General features: G+C 58.6%; 1 protein-coding gene across 6 annotated transcripts in view; it reads left to right on the top strand.

The window, feature by feature from the left end:
- The window catches only part of IGF2 (insulin like growth factor 2), a 28,877-nt gene that overhangs the window by 3,539 nt on the left and 12,020 nt on the right, over positions 1–13,318 (top strand). For 2 of the 6 annotated variants that reach the window (XM_026004182.2, XM_072758728.1), the window contains exon 1: positions 12,534–12,627. The exons of 2 other annotated variants lie outside the window; for them this stretch is intronic. The gene's annotated coding sequence lies outside the window, so the exon portion shown is untranslated. Of the gene's footprint in view, positions 1–7,232; positions 7,488–12,533; positions 12,628–13,318 lie in introns of those variants that run through there. 2 more of the 6 variants (XM_072758724.1, XM_026004180.2) reach the window with 2 other exon arrangements.

Raw genomic sequence — 13,318 nt, forward strand, 5'->3', positions numbered from 1 at the left:
CACCCCCTGGCCTTCCCTGACACTCCTTGACACCCCCTGACCCTCCCCGGCCCTCCCTGGCCCTCCCTGATCCTCCCTGATCCTCTGTAATCCTCCCTGACCCTCCCTGACACCCCTGACTTTCCCTGACCCTCCCTGAACCTCCATGGCCCTCCTGACACTCCCAAACCCTCCAAGGCCCTCCATGGCCTTTCCTGTCACCCCCTGGCCTTCCCTGACACTTCTTGACACCCCTTCACTCTCTCTGGCCCTCCCTGGACTTCCTGATCCTCTGTAACTCTCCCTGACCCTCCCTGACACCCCCGGCCTTTCCTGATACTCCCCGAAATTCCATGGCCTTCCCTGACACCCTGTGGCCCTTCCTGACACTCCCTGATCATCTGTAATTCTCCTTGACCCTCCCTAGCCCTTCTTGACCTTTCCTGACACTTTCTGACATCTCCTGGCCCTCCCTGACCCTCCATGGCCCTCCATGGCCTTCTGCAATCCTCCCTGACCCTCCCTCAAACCCCCTGGCTTTCCCTGACACTCCTCAAACCTCCATGGCCTTCCCTGACACCCCTTTGCCTTCCCTGGACCTCCACAGCCCTCCACAACCCTCTCTCATCCCCTGTAACCCTCCCTGAACCTCCCTGGCTCTCCCCGACCATCTCTGTCACCCTCTGATCTTCCCTAACACTCCTTGACACCCCTGACCCTCCCTGACTCTCCCTGACCCTCCCTGACCCTTTCTGGCCCCTCCCTGGCCCTTCTTGGTCCTCTTCGACCCTCCATGTCCCTCTCTCATCCCCTGTAACACTCCCTGACCCTCCCTGGTCCTCCCCAACCCTCTCTGTCATCCTCTGGCCTTCCCTAACACTCCTTGACACCCCATGACCCTCCCCGGCTCTCCCTGACTCTCTCTGACCCTCTCAGACCCTTTCTGGCCCTCCCTGGCCCTCCCTGACCCTTCCTGACCCTCCCTGGCCCTCCCTGGCCCTTCTTGGTTCTCCTCAACCCTCCATGCCCCTCTCTCATACCCTATAACCTTCCCTGGTCCTCCCTGACCCTCTCTGTCACCTCCTGGCCTTCCTTAACACTCCTTGACACCCCATTGACCCTCCCCGGCCCTTACCTGATCCTCTATAATTCTCTCTGACCCTTCCTGGCACTCCCTGGGCCTCCCTGGCCCAACTTGGTCCTCCCCTACCCTCCACGGTACCCTGGTGAGGTCTGACATGCTCAACCTGTCAAGGAGATCTTTAAGGAGCAGGGGTAGAGGAAGGGTGGAAAGGCCCTCCCCAGGCCTAGAGGATGGGTTGGTCCCTGGTGGCCCACGGGGGTGCTTTCTGGACCCTGGCCCAGTTGTGGTGAAAGGAAGTGGCAGAAAAGCCCAGCTCTGGAGGAAGGAAGAGTTGGCTGAGAAACACTTTGGTGCTAGCCACACACAGAGCTCAGAACAGAGGTCAGGCTGAGAGGCTGCCTGGAGGAAGTGTCTTGGGCCCCTACACAGGCATCTCAACCTTGAGGACAGGTCCATGTCAGGCTGTTGCTGTGGGTCAGGCACAGCCTAAGCCACCCTCCCTGGAGCCACAGTGGCAGCTGTATTCACCCAGATGCCCCCCCAGGAACCTCCTCATGGCTGGGCATGAGCTGGTTCTGGCCAAAAAGAAGGGCAGGCTGAGTCTGGGGGACACGTTGGGGCAAGTCCTGTGAGCACCTCCCGTGCCCTCAAGCCTCAGCGTGTTGGGGACAGCTGGAGTGTCCACCCAGGCTAGTGCCACGCTGAACGGGGATTGCTGGTAGGCCAGGTGGACCAGGGTGCAAGGCCTTGCTCTGTTGCTCATGGCTGGGTGGCCTTGGGAAAGTTGCTGAACACCTTTGGGGCTCAGTTTCCCTGTCTCTCAGAGGGAAACCAGAGGAGGCTGTCCCTGCGGTGGCTGCTGAGAGGGCCCAGCATGGGGCACTATGTGTGTAAGGATCTCCTCCTAGGGCCTGCCCAGCAGGACAAACTTCATCCATGTCACTGTCACCCCATGAAACACTGTACTGAGGGCCAGGCTGGTGAGTGAGGGGTTGAGGAAGTCCAAAGCTGGGCTTCAGGCTCAGTGATCTGTCCCGAGTCCACTACTTGCTTCCGGTGTCCAGCAAGCTGCTCCCCTCTCTGGGATCTGGTGGCACAGGGACAGCGCCATGGGTCCAACTGTCCTCCCAGGATCAGGGGCGAGAGGAAGCTGATGTAGTCCCCACGGTGTGGCCTGTGGGTATGTGAGGCCCCTGCCAGGAGGACCAGTTCCCCAAGGGGGTAGCCTCAGAGCCTGGAGTCCTGAGGCAGCCCCCACAGAGAGGAGACCAGGAATGGAGAAGGAGCTAGACAGGCCCCTGCAGGCAGGCATCCCAGGACCAGCCAGGGCCTGCAGCTGCCCTACCAGCCACCTGGGGTGCATCTCTGTATGGCACCAGGGAAGAATGTTCTAGTGCCAACGGTGAGGGGAGTGAGGGACAGGTACACATTCGCATTGGGGCAGTAAAATAGTGAGCATTTATTAGCCTTACTCTGCGCCAGACACTGATTCCAGGCTTGATGCCCCAGTACATGGGACTTACGAGGTCAGGAGGAGGTGGAAGCTGAGGGCATGGCCCAGCTTGCCCACCTCCATGGGCAAAGCCAGAATGTGAACCGAGCCAGCCTCCAGGCCTCCTCTTGTCCATCCGTCCCCTTGCCCCCCATCAGGCTGAGCGGCCCCAGAGCCCTGGTGATGAGGCCTGAGGAGCCCTCAAGTCCATGAGCTGGCCTCTGCAGTCTCCTCCCCAACCCAGGGCCAGTCAGACTACCTTCTGTGCAGATGCAGGGAGTCTCCTGGCACAAAACCTAGCACATTCAGGATGGGGTTCTCTCAATTCCCAGGTGTGGTAAAGTGACCCTGTCTTTGTCCAGGTGACACTATTACCTATTTAAGGGAAACTAGGCTTTCTGAGGCGGTAGCTGCACTTCTAACAAATAGCCACAAGGTGTCGGGCTCGGGCCAGATTTGGAAAACCCCGCTCCCCGTCGGGCTTGGAGGGCAAAACTCAGGCTGCCCCAGCTCCTCCCCAGGTCCCTGCCTGGGGTGGGGGTACCAACATCCCTCCCAGAGCCTCTCAGTAATCCATCTGATATTATCCTAATACAAATATAATATAGACACCTCTAATTTTCAGAACACAGCAATGCTTCTAGAAGGTGTCCCAGCTTGCACCTGTGGTTTTGGGCATCTGTGCCACATCCGCTGGTGTTGGGGAGTCCCCCAAGGGGGGCATTCCTTTAGGCCTCCCTCCACCACCTGTTCTGTCATGCCAGGATGGAGGCGGATAGGAGCCTCCGTTCTGAGCACATGAAGGTGCAGAGCCCACCTGTAAGTACTCTGACGCTTTCGGGGGCTGTCTGGGAGAGAAATGTCCTTTGGCCCACCCCCAGCCTTCTCCCCAGGTTGTTCTAAGACCGGTGGGCTCTTTCGCTGTAATTCTAGAAGTGGCCACCAGGTGTCAGCATGAGGCCGCTCAAGCCGCCAAGCGGAGGAAACTCCGCACTTATGATTTCTGGGGGTGCCCCAGGAGTCTCCTGAATAAATGAGTTCCTGGCCAGAACTCCAGGGCGGGATGATCCTCTCCCAGGCCTAAAGGTAGGGCAATGAAGTTTTTGTTATGAGGTGTCCCTGCAAGCTTGGAGGACAAGTTTAAGTTCCTAGTGAGATTTAGTCCCATCGGGCACTCCAAACTTGTCCCTTTTGTGTTCCCACTATCTGTATCCCCTTTTGGCCATGTGCTCTCCCTCCACCATGGAAAAGAAATGGAATACAGGGCCATGGGTCCCAGCCCTCACCCATCTCTCTGACCCAATGCCTCTAGCACTGCCTCAGTGGTGACGTGGCTTAGCTAGTCCTCCTGGGCCCTCCCCACCCTAACCCATCCTCCGCCCCCTTCCCCTTGCTTAAGCACTCTGGGTTCCAAGATTCTGGTGGGTTAAAATTGCCCTGCATATTCCGTTTTGGGCCAGGCCTGAGATAAGAATCCAGATTAGGGCAGAACTCAGATTCAAGACACTGTTTTAGGGATGGGAGCTTCCATGTTTCCAGGAAGTGATCTGTGGGTTTGAAAAGCTACTTCCTTTTCAGCCCCTTGGCTGCCCCCCTTCTCAGTTTGGTGGGCCTCCTGTAGAACCCTCATGTCTGCCTTGGAGTCAGTTCTTGCACACCCCAGCCATGCCTGTGGCTTGGCAGGTCCCAGCTGTCTTCCCATAAGAACCAGGCAGTAGCTCCTTGCAATATCGGAGTTTCTTGCAGGAGACAGCATGGTATGCAAAGCCTTCAGGCCATAGAGCCCACATGATCTCAGGGTCACAGCCAACATGAGCAAGTGCCTACTCTACCCCAGGAACTGTGGGCTGACTCACACTGACTCCCCTCTATGTGCCCCAGACCTGCCTCAGGGCCCTTTAGCGTCTCTGCATCCCTCCTTATCCAAGAGCCCAGCAGGAAGTCCCACCAGCCCTCTTCCTGTAGGGTGGTGTGGCTCTGGAGCATCTATAGCCTTTGAGACACACTTGCAAGATTGGAGTCCCCCCTCAAGTCTCTATTCTCCACCAAAAATCCTGTCGTCCCCACTGGATGCACCATCCCTCCAGCTAAGGAAGGGAGTTTGATTGAGGGTTTGTGTGAGAGTGAAACCCCAGCATGTGCCAGTTAACTGTACCCAGCTGGGGTGCAGGGAGCTGGGATGGGTGGGACTGGTGGCCTCCTGGGACATACACATGACTTTGCCCCTTAGTGAATCTTTGCTCTGCTTCCTGCTTCTCCCTGCAAGCCTTGGGGGATAGGTTTAAATTCCCTGTGAGATTTAGCTCCATTGGGCAGCAAGTCTGCCTGGGCCCTTCCCCAGCTGTTGATGGCTGTGAGGCTGTGCATCGATTGGAGTTTCAGCCACACTCAAAGGCTATGAGCCCAACATCCCACCCTCAGTACCTAAGAGCAGGACTGGTACTCAGGGTTGCCACCTGCCACCACAACTATGGTGCAGGGGTCCTATCAGAAGTGACCAGTGAGAGAAGGAAACTCCCAGACAAGGCCTCTACCCCCTAAGGACTGGAGAATGTGACAGCGCTGCAGTGCAGCTGCTTTGGGAGCACCTAAAAAGAGTTTTTTCTGACCATTCTCGAACCCTGCTTTTTTTCTGCTTATGGCCCGTTGCCATTTTACCCGTGCCACGCCCACGGGCATTCCAGGGTGTCAAGTGACTGCCAAGTGTCAATCTAAGGAGGCCCCACCCACTCCCCACCCCTCCCCATAGTCCCACCTCTTGGAGAAGTGCTTCCGGTCTATGCCCCCACCCACACACGCCTCTCCGTGGGGTCAGGGGGCGGGCCAAGTCTCCACCCCTTGTGCACTGTGCCCTGGCATGAGAAGGTGCCACAGCCAGCTGCCCAGTGGCCCCAGCACCACTGAGTTGGTGCAACGCTACCCAATTTGGAGGGGCTCGAGGAAAGGCGTGGAGGGGACGAGGAGGTGAGGGGCAAGACTAATTTCAGTTGGCATTGGAGCAGGTGCTGTGCTCCGGTGGAGAGCCTCTCCCGCTTCTAGGGGGCTATTATAATGCACACTCTAAAAGTGCCCTTCGTCGTCTCTCCAGCCTCAGCCTCGTCCCCCTCCTCCTCCTCCTCCTCCACGTCAACCCGGCTGGAGGGTCTGGGCACCCCAGCCAGAGCACCCCCTGCTTTGGCGACGACTGCTAATATTGGCCCGACCAGCGGATCATCGTCCGGGCAGTTTCGGCAGAGAGCCTTGGGCACCAGTGACTCCCCGGTCCTCTTTATCCACCGCCCGGGCACTTCGGGGACTACGCAGCGACTAGAGTACAGGTGACTGGGCTTCCCTCCCTCTTGCTGCAGCCTCTGTATGAGAAGCACTGCATGCTGTGTTGAGGCATGGGTGGGCTGGGGGCTTGGGGCAGCTAACAAGATTCCCATTTCTGAAAGGGGGGACAGAATCTGTGCTGTGGGAATGAGGGCCTAGGGCAAGCTTCCTAAGTGTAGCCTCAACTTTGGAGGGGATAGGAAAGACAAGTGGGGAGGGGCTCTTCTATAGGGCTATGCAGAGCCACAGAGGCTTTTGCAAGGAAAATAGGTTTTCCTTCACTAATCTGCCAGGCAGAGTGGGAGGGGCAGGGGTGGAGGGTAGGGCTGTTCTTCTCCAGGGAGTGAACAGCTGTTCTTGCAAATGTAAAAGGTTTTTCTGTGTGAGAGGTTTGCTCTTGCTGCAAGCCCCCCCCCCCCCCAGCACTACCACCAATCCCAACCAAAGAGAAACAGGAGACCATGCAGAGGGGCCAGGGGCCCGAGGTTTTGGAACATTTTTTTTTATACCATTTTAAAAGTAAAGCTTCCCCCTCTCCCCACTCCCTACCCCTCCCAACCATAACCAAAGAATCCCACTAAATAACTGGAAAGGAAAGTGAGGAGGAGGACAAAGGATGGCCAAGTGCCTTGGTACCCCTCAGCAGGATGGGAAGACTAGAGCTCCTGTCCCCCTGCCAGCATGCCCCCTCCCCAGATTCTCCTGGTGCTTCTCATTCCCACAGAATGGACATTGGGGCAAGGGCAGTTTCCCCAGGGAGCATGCATAACTCTGCATGTGAAGCTTCTCTCCCCTTCATCCAGGGTCCCAGACTTCTCCATATAGCTGGTGGGGATGGGTTTCATCTCCCAGGGAAGCCCAGTGTCCCACCGCACCACCCCCAATCATCCAGCTGACTTCTGCATACAGAACCATGTGTCCTTTGCTTTGTGCCTGGCCCCCTCCTTGCTTCCAGCAAAGGTGGGAATGTTGGAGAGTGGGGGGTGGTCACACAGCATGCTGGGATCCCCAAAGCAGGCCTTGTGTGGGCAACCCCCACCCCATGCCCAGGCACACATCCACACCAGCCAGGAAGGGGCAGCCCACCCCCCAGAAGGGGCTCCTGCCTCTTCATGGGCAGGCACCATTTCAGGCTTGGCTGCTGGGAAGCCCAGACCTAGGTGAGCTGTGGGCCACTTCCCCTTTCCCTTGTACCTTGAAAAAGGGGGAGGTAGGCAGCCAGAGGGACAGCAAGAGGAGCTGCCACCCCAAACCCTGGCAAGGTGACCTGCAGGCTTTCCCATTGAACAGCCAGGGGACTGGAAGGGCTTGGGGGGATTTGTTTTAAAAGTGCTCATCTCAGGAACACCTTTGTGTTTTCCCCAGGGGAAGAGTCACTGCTGAACTCCCAGGGGGGGAGGTAGATCCCAAGCCCCAAGGCCTGGCATCTCATCCAGCAGAGGCCCCTGCCCAGGCTGCCCCCCAGCTGGAGCTGCAGCCCCGGCCGGAGCTGCAGCCTGAGCCACAGCCGGCCAGAGCCGCTCGAGAACCCAGCCCTGAGGTGAGCTGCTGCGGTCTGTGGCCCAGGTGGTCCCCCCGCGCTCAGCACTGAGACCCGCAGCCAGCTCCAGCGCCAGAGCGGTGAGTGTCTTCAGATCCCCAGGGCCAGGCAGAGGTGTCAGCTGGCTGAGCTCTCCAAGTGTCAGGCTGGGTGCCAGGGCCTCCTTTCCTTCTGTCCAAGGGGCACCCCCTCCCCACCAGGCCTGGGGAAGCTGGGGTGTGTTCAGTGTCACGCGATTCAGGGGGTCACAGTGTCATCTGTGATTCAGGGGGTCTGCTCCAGGTGCCTGTCCCTGGTGTGAGCACAGCAGGCTCCTTGCACTCTGGGCTCCTCCAGGGGTCCTTGGCCAGGGAGCTCCTGGCAAAAGAAGGCAAGGGAAGGGAGGGAGCCGTGCATGGGAGGAGGCAGGGGACATGGACCAGGTGGGGAGAGAATTGGAGGAAGGAGAAGGAAAGCAGCAGGGGGATGGGGGAGAGGGGAAACTCATCAAAGGGACAGAAGCTGGAGACCCCAGGCAAGCGGGCCTCAGCCTGGGGTATGTGAGACCCAGGTCCTCCCTGCTCTTGGCTGCCAGGCTGTGGGACCTTGCACCAGTGGCTTGACCTCTCTGTGTCCCCATTTGTCAAAGTAGGTGGCAGTCTCAGACCTCCTGGCTGTTCGATTATGAGAGGAAAGGGAGGTAGTGACCCAGGGCCCACACAGGCACTCTGAGCGCTGCACGGGGCCATACAAGCACCGGTGTCAGGATTCCATTGTGTTCAGCCGGAGGGGCTTCCTGTGTGTGTGAGTGGGGGTTGGGGGGGGGGAGACTAGAAAGGCCCGGGGCCAGAGCGCCTGGGACACTTCTGAAGCAGGCTTGGAGGTGACTGCCACGCTAGTTCACTGACAAGGTACTGGGACAGGGGCTCAGGCAGAGCTGCCCTAGAGGGGTGCTTAGCTCCAGGGTCTCGGGAAGCTTTGGAAGTGGGGGCAGGGTGGGTATGTGTCCCTGCACTGGACCTTAAAGTGACTGAGGTCCCCCTCCAGAGTTGGCAGGGAGGGACCCAGCAGGTGACCCCCTTCCAGCCCCGTTGGCCCATCTGAGAGAGAGGCCATGACACTTTTAAAGTGTCTTTATTTTGGACACGACATAAAATAGCACAATAGTGGCCATGCCTGGGTCCCTCCCCAATGAGCCTGCTCACCCCCTCCCTTGGGGGCCCCCACCCGACCCCTACCTACTTTCAGCTTTTGTTTCATGGATCATTGGATTGTGGCGCCTGGTGCCTTGGGTGGCTGGTGCCGCCTGGTGCCTTGGGTGGCTGGTGCCGTCGGGTCCTGGTGGTTCTGTCCGAGTCCCTGTTTCTTGCTTCCAGCTGGGGCTGACACGGAGCTGGGAGCCCCTCCTGGAGCCCAGTCCATGATCTGCGTGTGCATCAGTGGCGGGTGCTCTGCGGTGGGTGAGGGAGGGGCGCTCAGGGGACCCTCGGAGAACGGAGCAGAGTTTGCAAAACGCTGGGCTTGGTCCCAGGGAGCAGGGAGCGGCCAGCTCGGAGCCAGAGCTGTGGGAAGAAACCCTTGAAGGAGAAAGGCTGCCTGCTGGGAGCAGGGGAGCAGGGGAACAGGGGAGCCGGGAGGCGGGCGAGAGCGCAGCAGCCGCAGGCCTGGGGCGTAGGGGCCAAGCTCTTAGGGTGAGTCCGAATTTTGGTGGGGGGACGATTCTTCTCCTTCTCCGTGGAGCAGGGGTTTGCGGTCTGCAGGGGAGGCTCTTGCTGCTGCCGGGGCTGGAGCAGGGCAGGGGGGAGGGTGGCGCTGGGGCTGAAGTTCTGCCAGCCAAGCTCTGTGCAGGAGAGACCCCAGCCCCACCACCACTCAGGCTGCTGCAGCTAGCTCCTGTCCTACAGTGGAGGGCCGGAAGTCGGGGACAGCCTGACACTGGTGCTGACTGGGGGCAGTCAGTACCTCTTCTGAGCCCCAGGGTGACCCGGATCTGCCCCTGCCAAGCCTGCCCCCTTAGCCATACTTTTTGACTAAATAAGGCTACAGTTCAGCGGGCAGCTCTTGGAGGGGGGGGAGGAGGAGGGGGAAGGGAGAACATGTGCAACCCCCTCTCCTTGCCCCAGTGGCTCAGCCTGGCACCCCAAAGTGGCCTCAGTTGTCCTACCTCCAAGGTCCAGGCAGAGGCTGCAAGGGCATGTCTCCAAGCACCAGGCAGAGGCTTCTCCAGGGCGGGCGCCTGTGTGAGCAGAGAGCAGGACAGGGACCCCCCGCTGCTGCTGTGCTGCCCCCCCCCCCCCCCCCCGCCTGCACCCCTAACTGGGGGAAAGCCCACCCTTTGCAAAGGGGGTCTCACCTCAGCATCCCTTCCACTCCCAGTCTGGAAAGCAGGCCTGGCGGAAAGGTGGGGAGCCCAGCGCAGAACCCCAGGGAGCCCTGTGTTTGTCCATAAGCAGAGGCCCTTCCGGGGGATGACTGGAAATGTGCTCTGGGCTCCCAGGGACCCAACTCCCCGCCCCAAAATTCACTGGTCTCCATGAAGCAGAGAGCACCTTGAAGGCGCCCAGGGTTTCTCTGCTGGAAGCTCCCCTGTCGCCCTCCCTCGTCCCCAGGCACACCCGCACAGGCCTGAAAGCTGGGGACACAGGAGTCTACACGGCTGGGCTCGGAGAGGGGAGGGGGCGGTGATGGGTGGGGGGGAGACAGGCCAGATGTTCTTGGAATGGGACACGGGGTGATTGATGCGGACTGGAATTTGAAGGGGGAACATTCCCCACGTGCCTGGCCTGGGTGGAAAATGGGCTGTTTTTCATGGTGGTGGTGTGGGGAGGGGGGGGTCTCCCTGTCTTGCCAAAACCATGTGAAGGGCTGCCTCAGCCTAGACTGGGTCCCCACACCTGTCCAATGGCATTAACCCCTGCCTTCCCAGAATGTCAGGCTTCGAGCCGCCCTTTCTAGCTGGGGTCCCTCTGAGGGGTGACCATGGGGATGAGCGGTGCCCACTGCAGTGGCCCTGGGATCCCGCTGGCCCACTGTGCCCCAGAAGTGCCTTCCTCCTGGCAGCTCTGCACCCTTCAGATGCCCCCCACCCCCAGGGTCGCTCAGGTCCAAGGGGTGACCCTGTTTGTGCCAGCAGTGCCTTGCGGCTGTGTCAGCTGCAACACTGGCTTTTAATCAACTGGCCTTTCCCAGCCGAGATAGGCTTTGCAAGAAAATGCTTGGAGAAAACGAAAGGAGACCCCTGGTGCCCCAGCCACCATGCAGTGCCCCCCCCCCCCCCAGGTCTCCCTTCTTCTTCCCCGGCACCCCCTTCTTCGGGTTTCCAGGCAAAACTGGTTTTGGCCCCGCGTGCGGGCTGGTTGAAGCCCCAAGCGCGCTCGCGGGGTGCCCGGGCGCGCGGGGGTGGCCGTGTGGGGTGCTCCCGGGCCCCCAAGCCGAGCCGGGGACGAGCCTGCCCGCGGCGGCCGCCGGGATGCGGCTTCGCCTAGGCTCGCAGCGCGGGAGCGCGTGGGGCGCGGCGGCGGCGGGGAGCGCGGGGCCGGCGTCGGAGGCGGCCCAGCGGGGAGCGGGGAGACCCGGGAGCGCCGGGGCGCCGCGCCCAAGTCGCTCCCTCTCGGGTCCCGGGTGCCTCCCCTCCGCCCCGTGGCCGCTCAGCCTGGCAGCTGCCACAGGCGCGCTCCCGGCGACCAGAAGGCCCGGGAAAGAGCTGCGCTTCTCCTTCCGGGGCGCGCGCCCCAGGAGCCGGCGCTACCTGCCCGCGTCCCCCGGGGAGGGCGCCCCTGCTCCGCGCGCGAGCCCCCAGACGCGGGGGAGCGGCAGCGGCGGCGGCGGCGGCGCGGCGCCTGCCCGGCCCCGGGAGCCCCGCTGCTGCACCTCCAGGGTCGCAGCCCCCCGCGCGACCTCCCTGCTCCTACCAAGCGCGGGCATCGTTATTATTTTTTTCCCCCTGTGATACTCCAAACTGAAGGCTTGCTCCCAGGTCCTCTACATGCATTTCCCTAGGCCACGAGAATTTTCTCGCATGTCCATGTCCGGGCACCTGGAGACACGCAAGCCCCCGCGGGCTTCCCCAGTCACCTAGTGGCATGGGTCCCCCAACGCATTGGACATTTTCTCCCAGGCTGTTATTAGTTGTGTATGCCCTGCTCCAGTTGATGCACCGCCATCCCATCTCCCCTAAAATCTCAGTGTTAACCCGGGGTCATGTTGCTGACCAATTTGCCTGGCTCCCCAGAAGGTGGGCAGGGTGTTGCTGGCACTTAGGCAGCGTCTCCAAAACAAGTGGAGCTTTCTCCCTGTGCCTCCATAATTTTGGGCACTAACTGCAAGGTCTCTGAAGCTAGCCTGCTTGTGTCTGTCCCGGCTCCCCCACACTGAAGCCCTGTTCTCCTGGTTCACCACACTTTAGGACGCTGTCCTCTGCATCCCACAAATGTATTGGCACCAGCCTGGGTTCCCTAAATCTTACATGAAGACTCCCAGGTCCCCCCAACACACTGAGCACTTTGCCCAGAACCCTCAAAGTGTGAACGAGGCTCCCTAATTCCTTCACGAAAACTGAGGCATTGCACCCAGAGCCTACCGAGCCCTTTTCTGAATCATAAATAGTCTGTACTCTGGTTTTCTGACTTCCACAAAGTTGAGAGGATGATTTCTGATCCCCAGACCTCATTGAGCAATATTTTTGTATGTGTGGGCCATGAAAATTCAGACGCACTGCACTGGTTTTCAGGGTTCTCCAAGCTTCTTGGTTACTAATCAGGTCCCTTACAGATCAGACACTGTCACCCAGGCCCCAGAAAGCACACGGAGCAATGACTCGAGATGTGCTTTAATTGTGACCGTGGGTTATGCAGGTTCCCCTGGGCCACAGCACACATGAAACAAACCCCTACACAAACCAAAAGTCTTGCTGTCCTGGGCTCTGTTGAGTGTCCCCAGTAACCAAATATTCGGAACATTTTCTCTCCACCGTAATAACACTTTGAGCGTTAAAACACTCCCTGTGTCCCACTGGTTTATTGACAAAGATCAGGATTTTCTGAAATGCACACAGTGATCTCAAACCCCAGGATGACACTGTACCCTTTCCTTGATCCCTTATATTTGAACACGCTGAGCTCTCTCAAATATCACGTATTGCCCTCCAGGCCCGAAAACAGTCATTACTACACTCGGGTCACAGAAAGGCACTGATTTCTTGGACTCCAGAGCATCTTGCACACCCACAAAGTCACCTAAAATGTAAGTAACTTTTCCTGGGTCTTTCGCACATGGCAAACTCTCTGTAGATCACCAGTTTTGGACACTGATTTTCCGGGCCTTGCAACCTACGAACTCTTAATACTTTTACCCTAAAACTTAGATATTTTTCTGAGGACTCTCAACAACTTCCCTGGATCCCTAGATTCAAAAATGGATTTCCTGGGGGTCTTCAAATTGAGGCATGTCTCCCAGTCCTCCAAATTAAATTGGGACTTTTTTTTTTCCTCCACAAAACAACTGAGCTTTCCACCACCCCTAAACATTGAATTTTGGGTCTTCTGATTTCATGACCCTTGCTCCCCAAGTCCCCCTAAATTTAGGCAACTTTGCATGCCCCACTCCTAAATGAAAATGTCCAGGGATCAAAAAATACCCTAGAAACCTCAGGTCTTCTGGGCCTGTGTCCTACAAGCTTCCTGGCTACTACCCAGGGTCCCTGACATTTAGATATCTGCCTCCACTGGAGAAGCCCCATGGATCCCCAAAACTTGGGACATGTTTTACTTGGGTTCCCCAAATGCAGACAGTGACCAAGAAAACAGGATAATTTTTTTCCTGCTCGCCAAAAATAAACTAATTGAAGCCAGTTAAAAATTAAAATGTAAGCGGACATGGATTTTCTGCATTTCCCCGAGGTACGGATCACAGTCACAGGTTTAGATAGTGTTTC

The sequence above is a fragment of the Vulpes vulpes genome, chromosome 5, assembly GCF_048418805.1.
Source record: "Vulpes vulpes isolate BD-2025 chromosome 5, VulVul3, whole genome shotgun sequence".
In the NCBI taxonomy this organism is placed as follows: Eukaryota; Metazoa; Chordata; class Mammalia; order Carnivora; family Canidae; genus Vulpes; species Vulpes vulpes.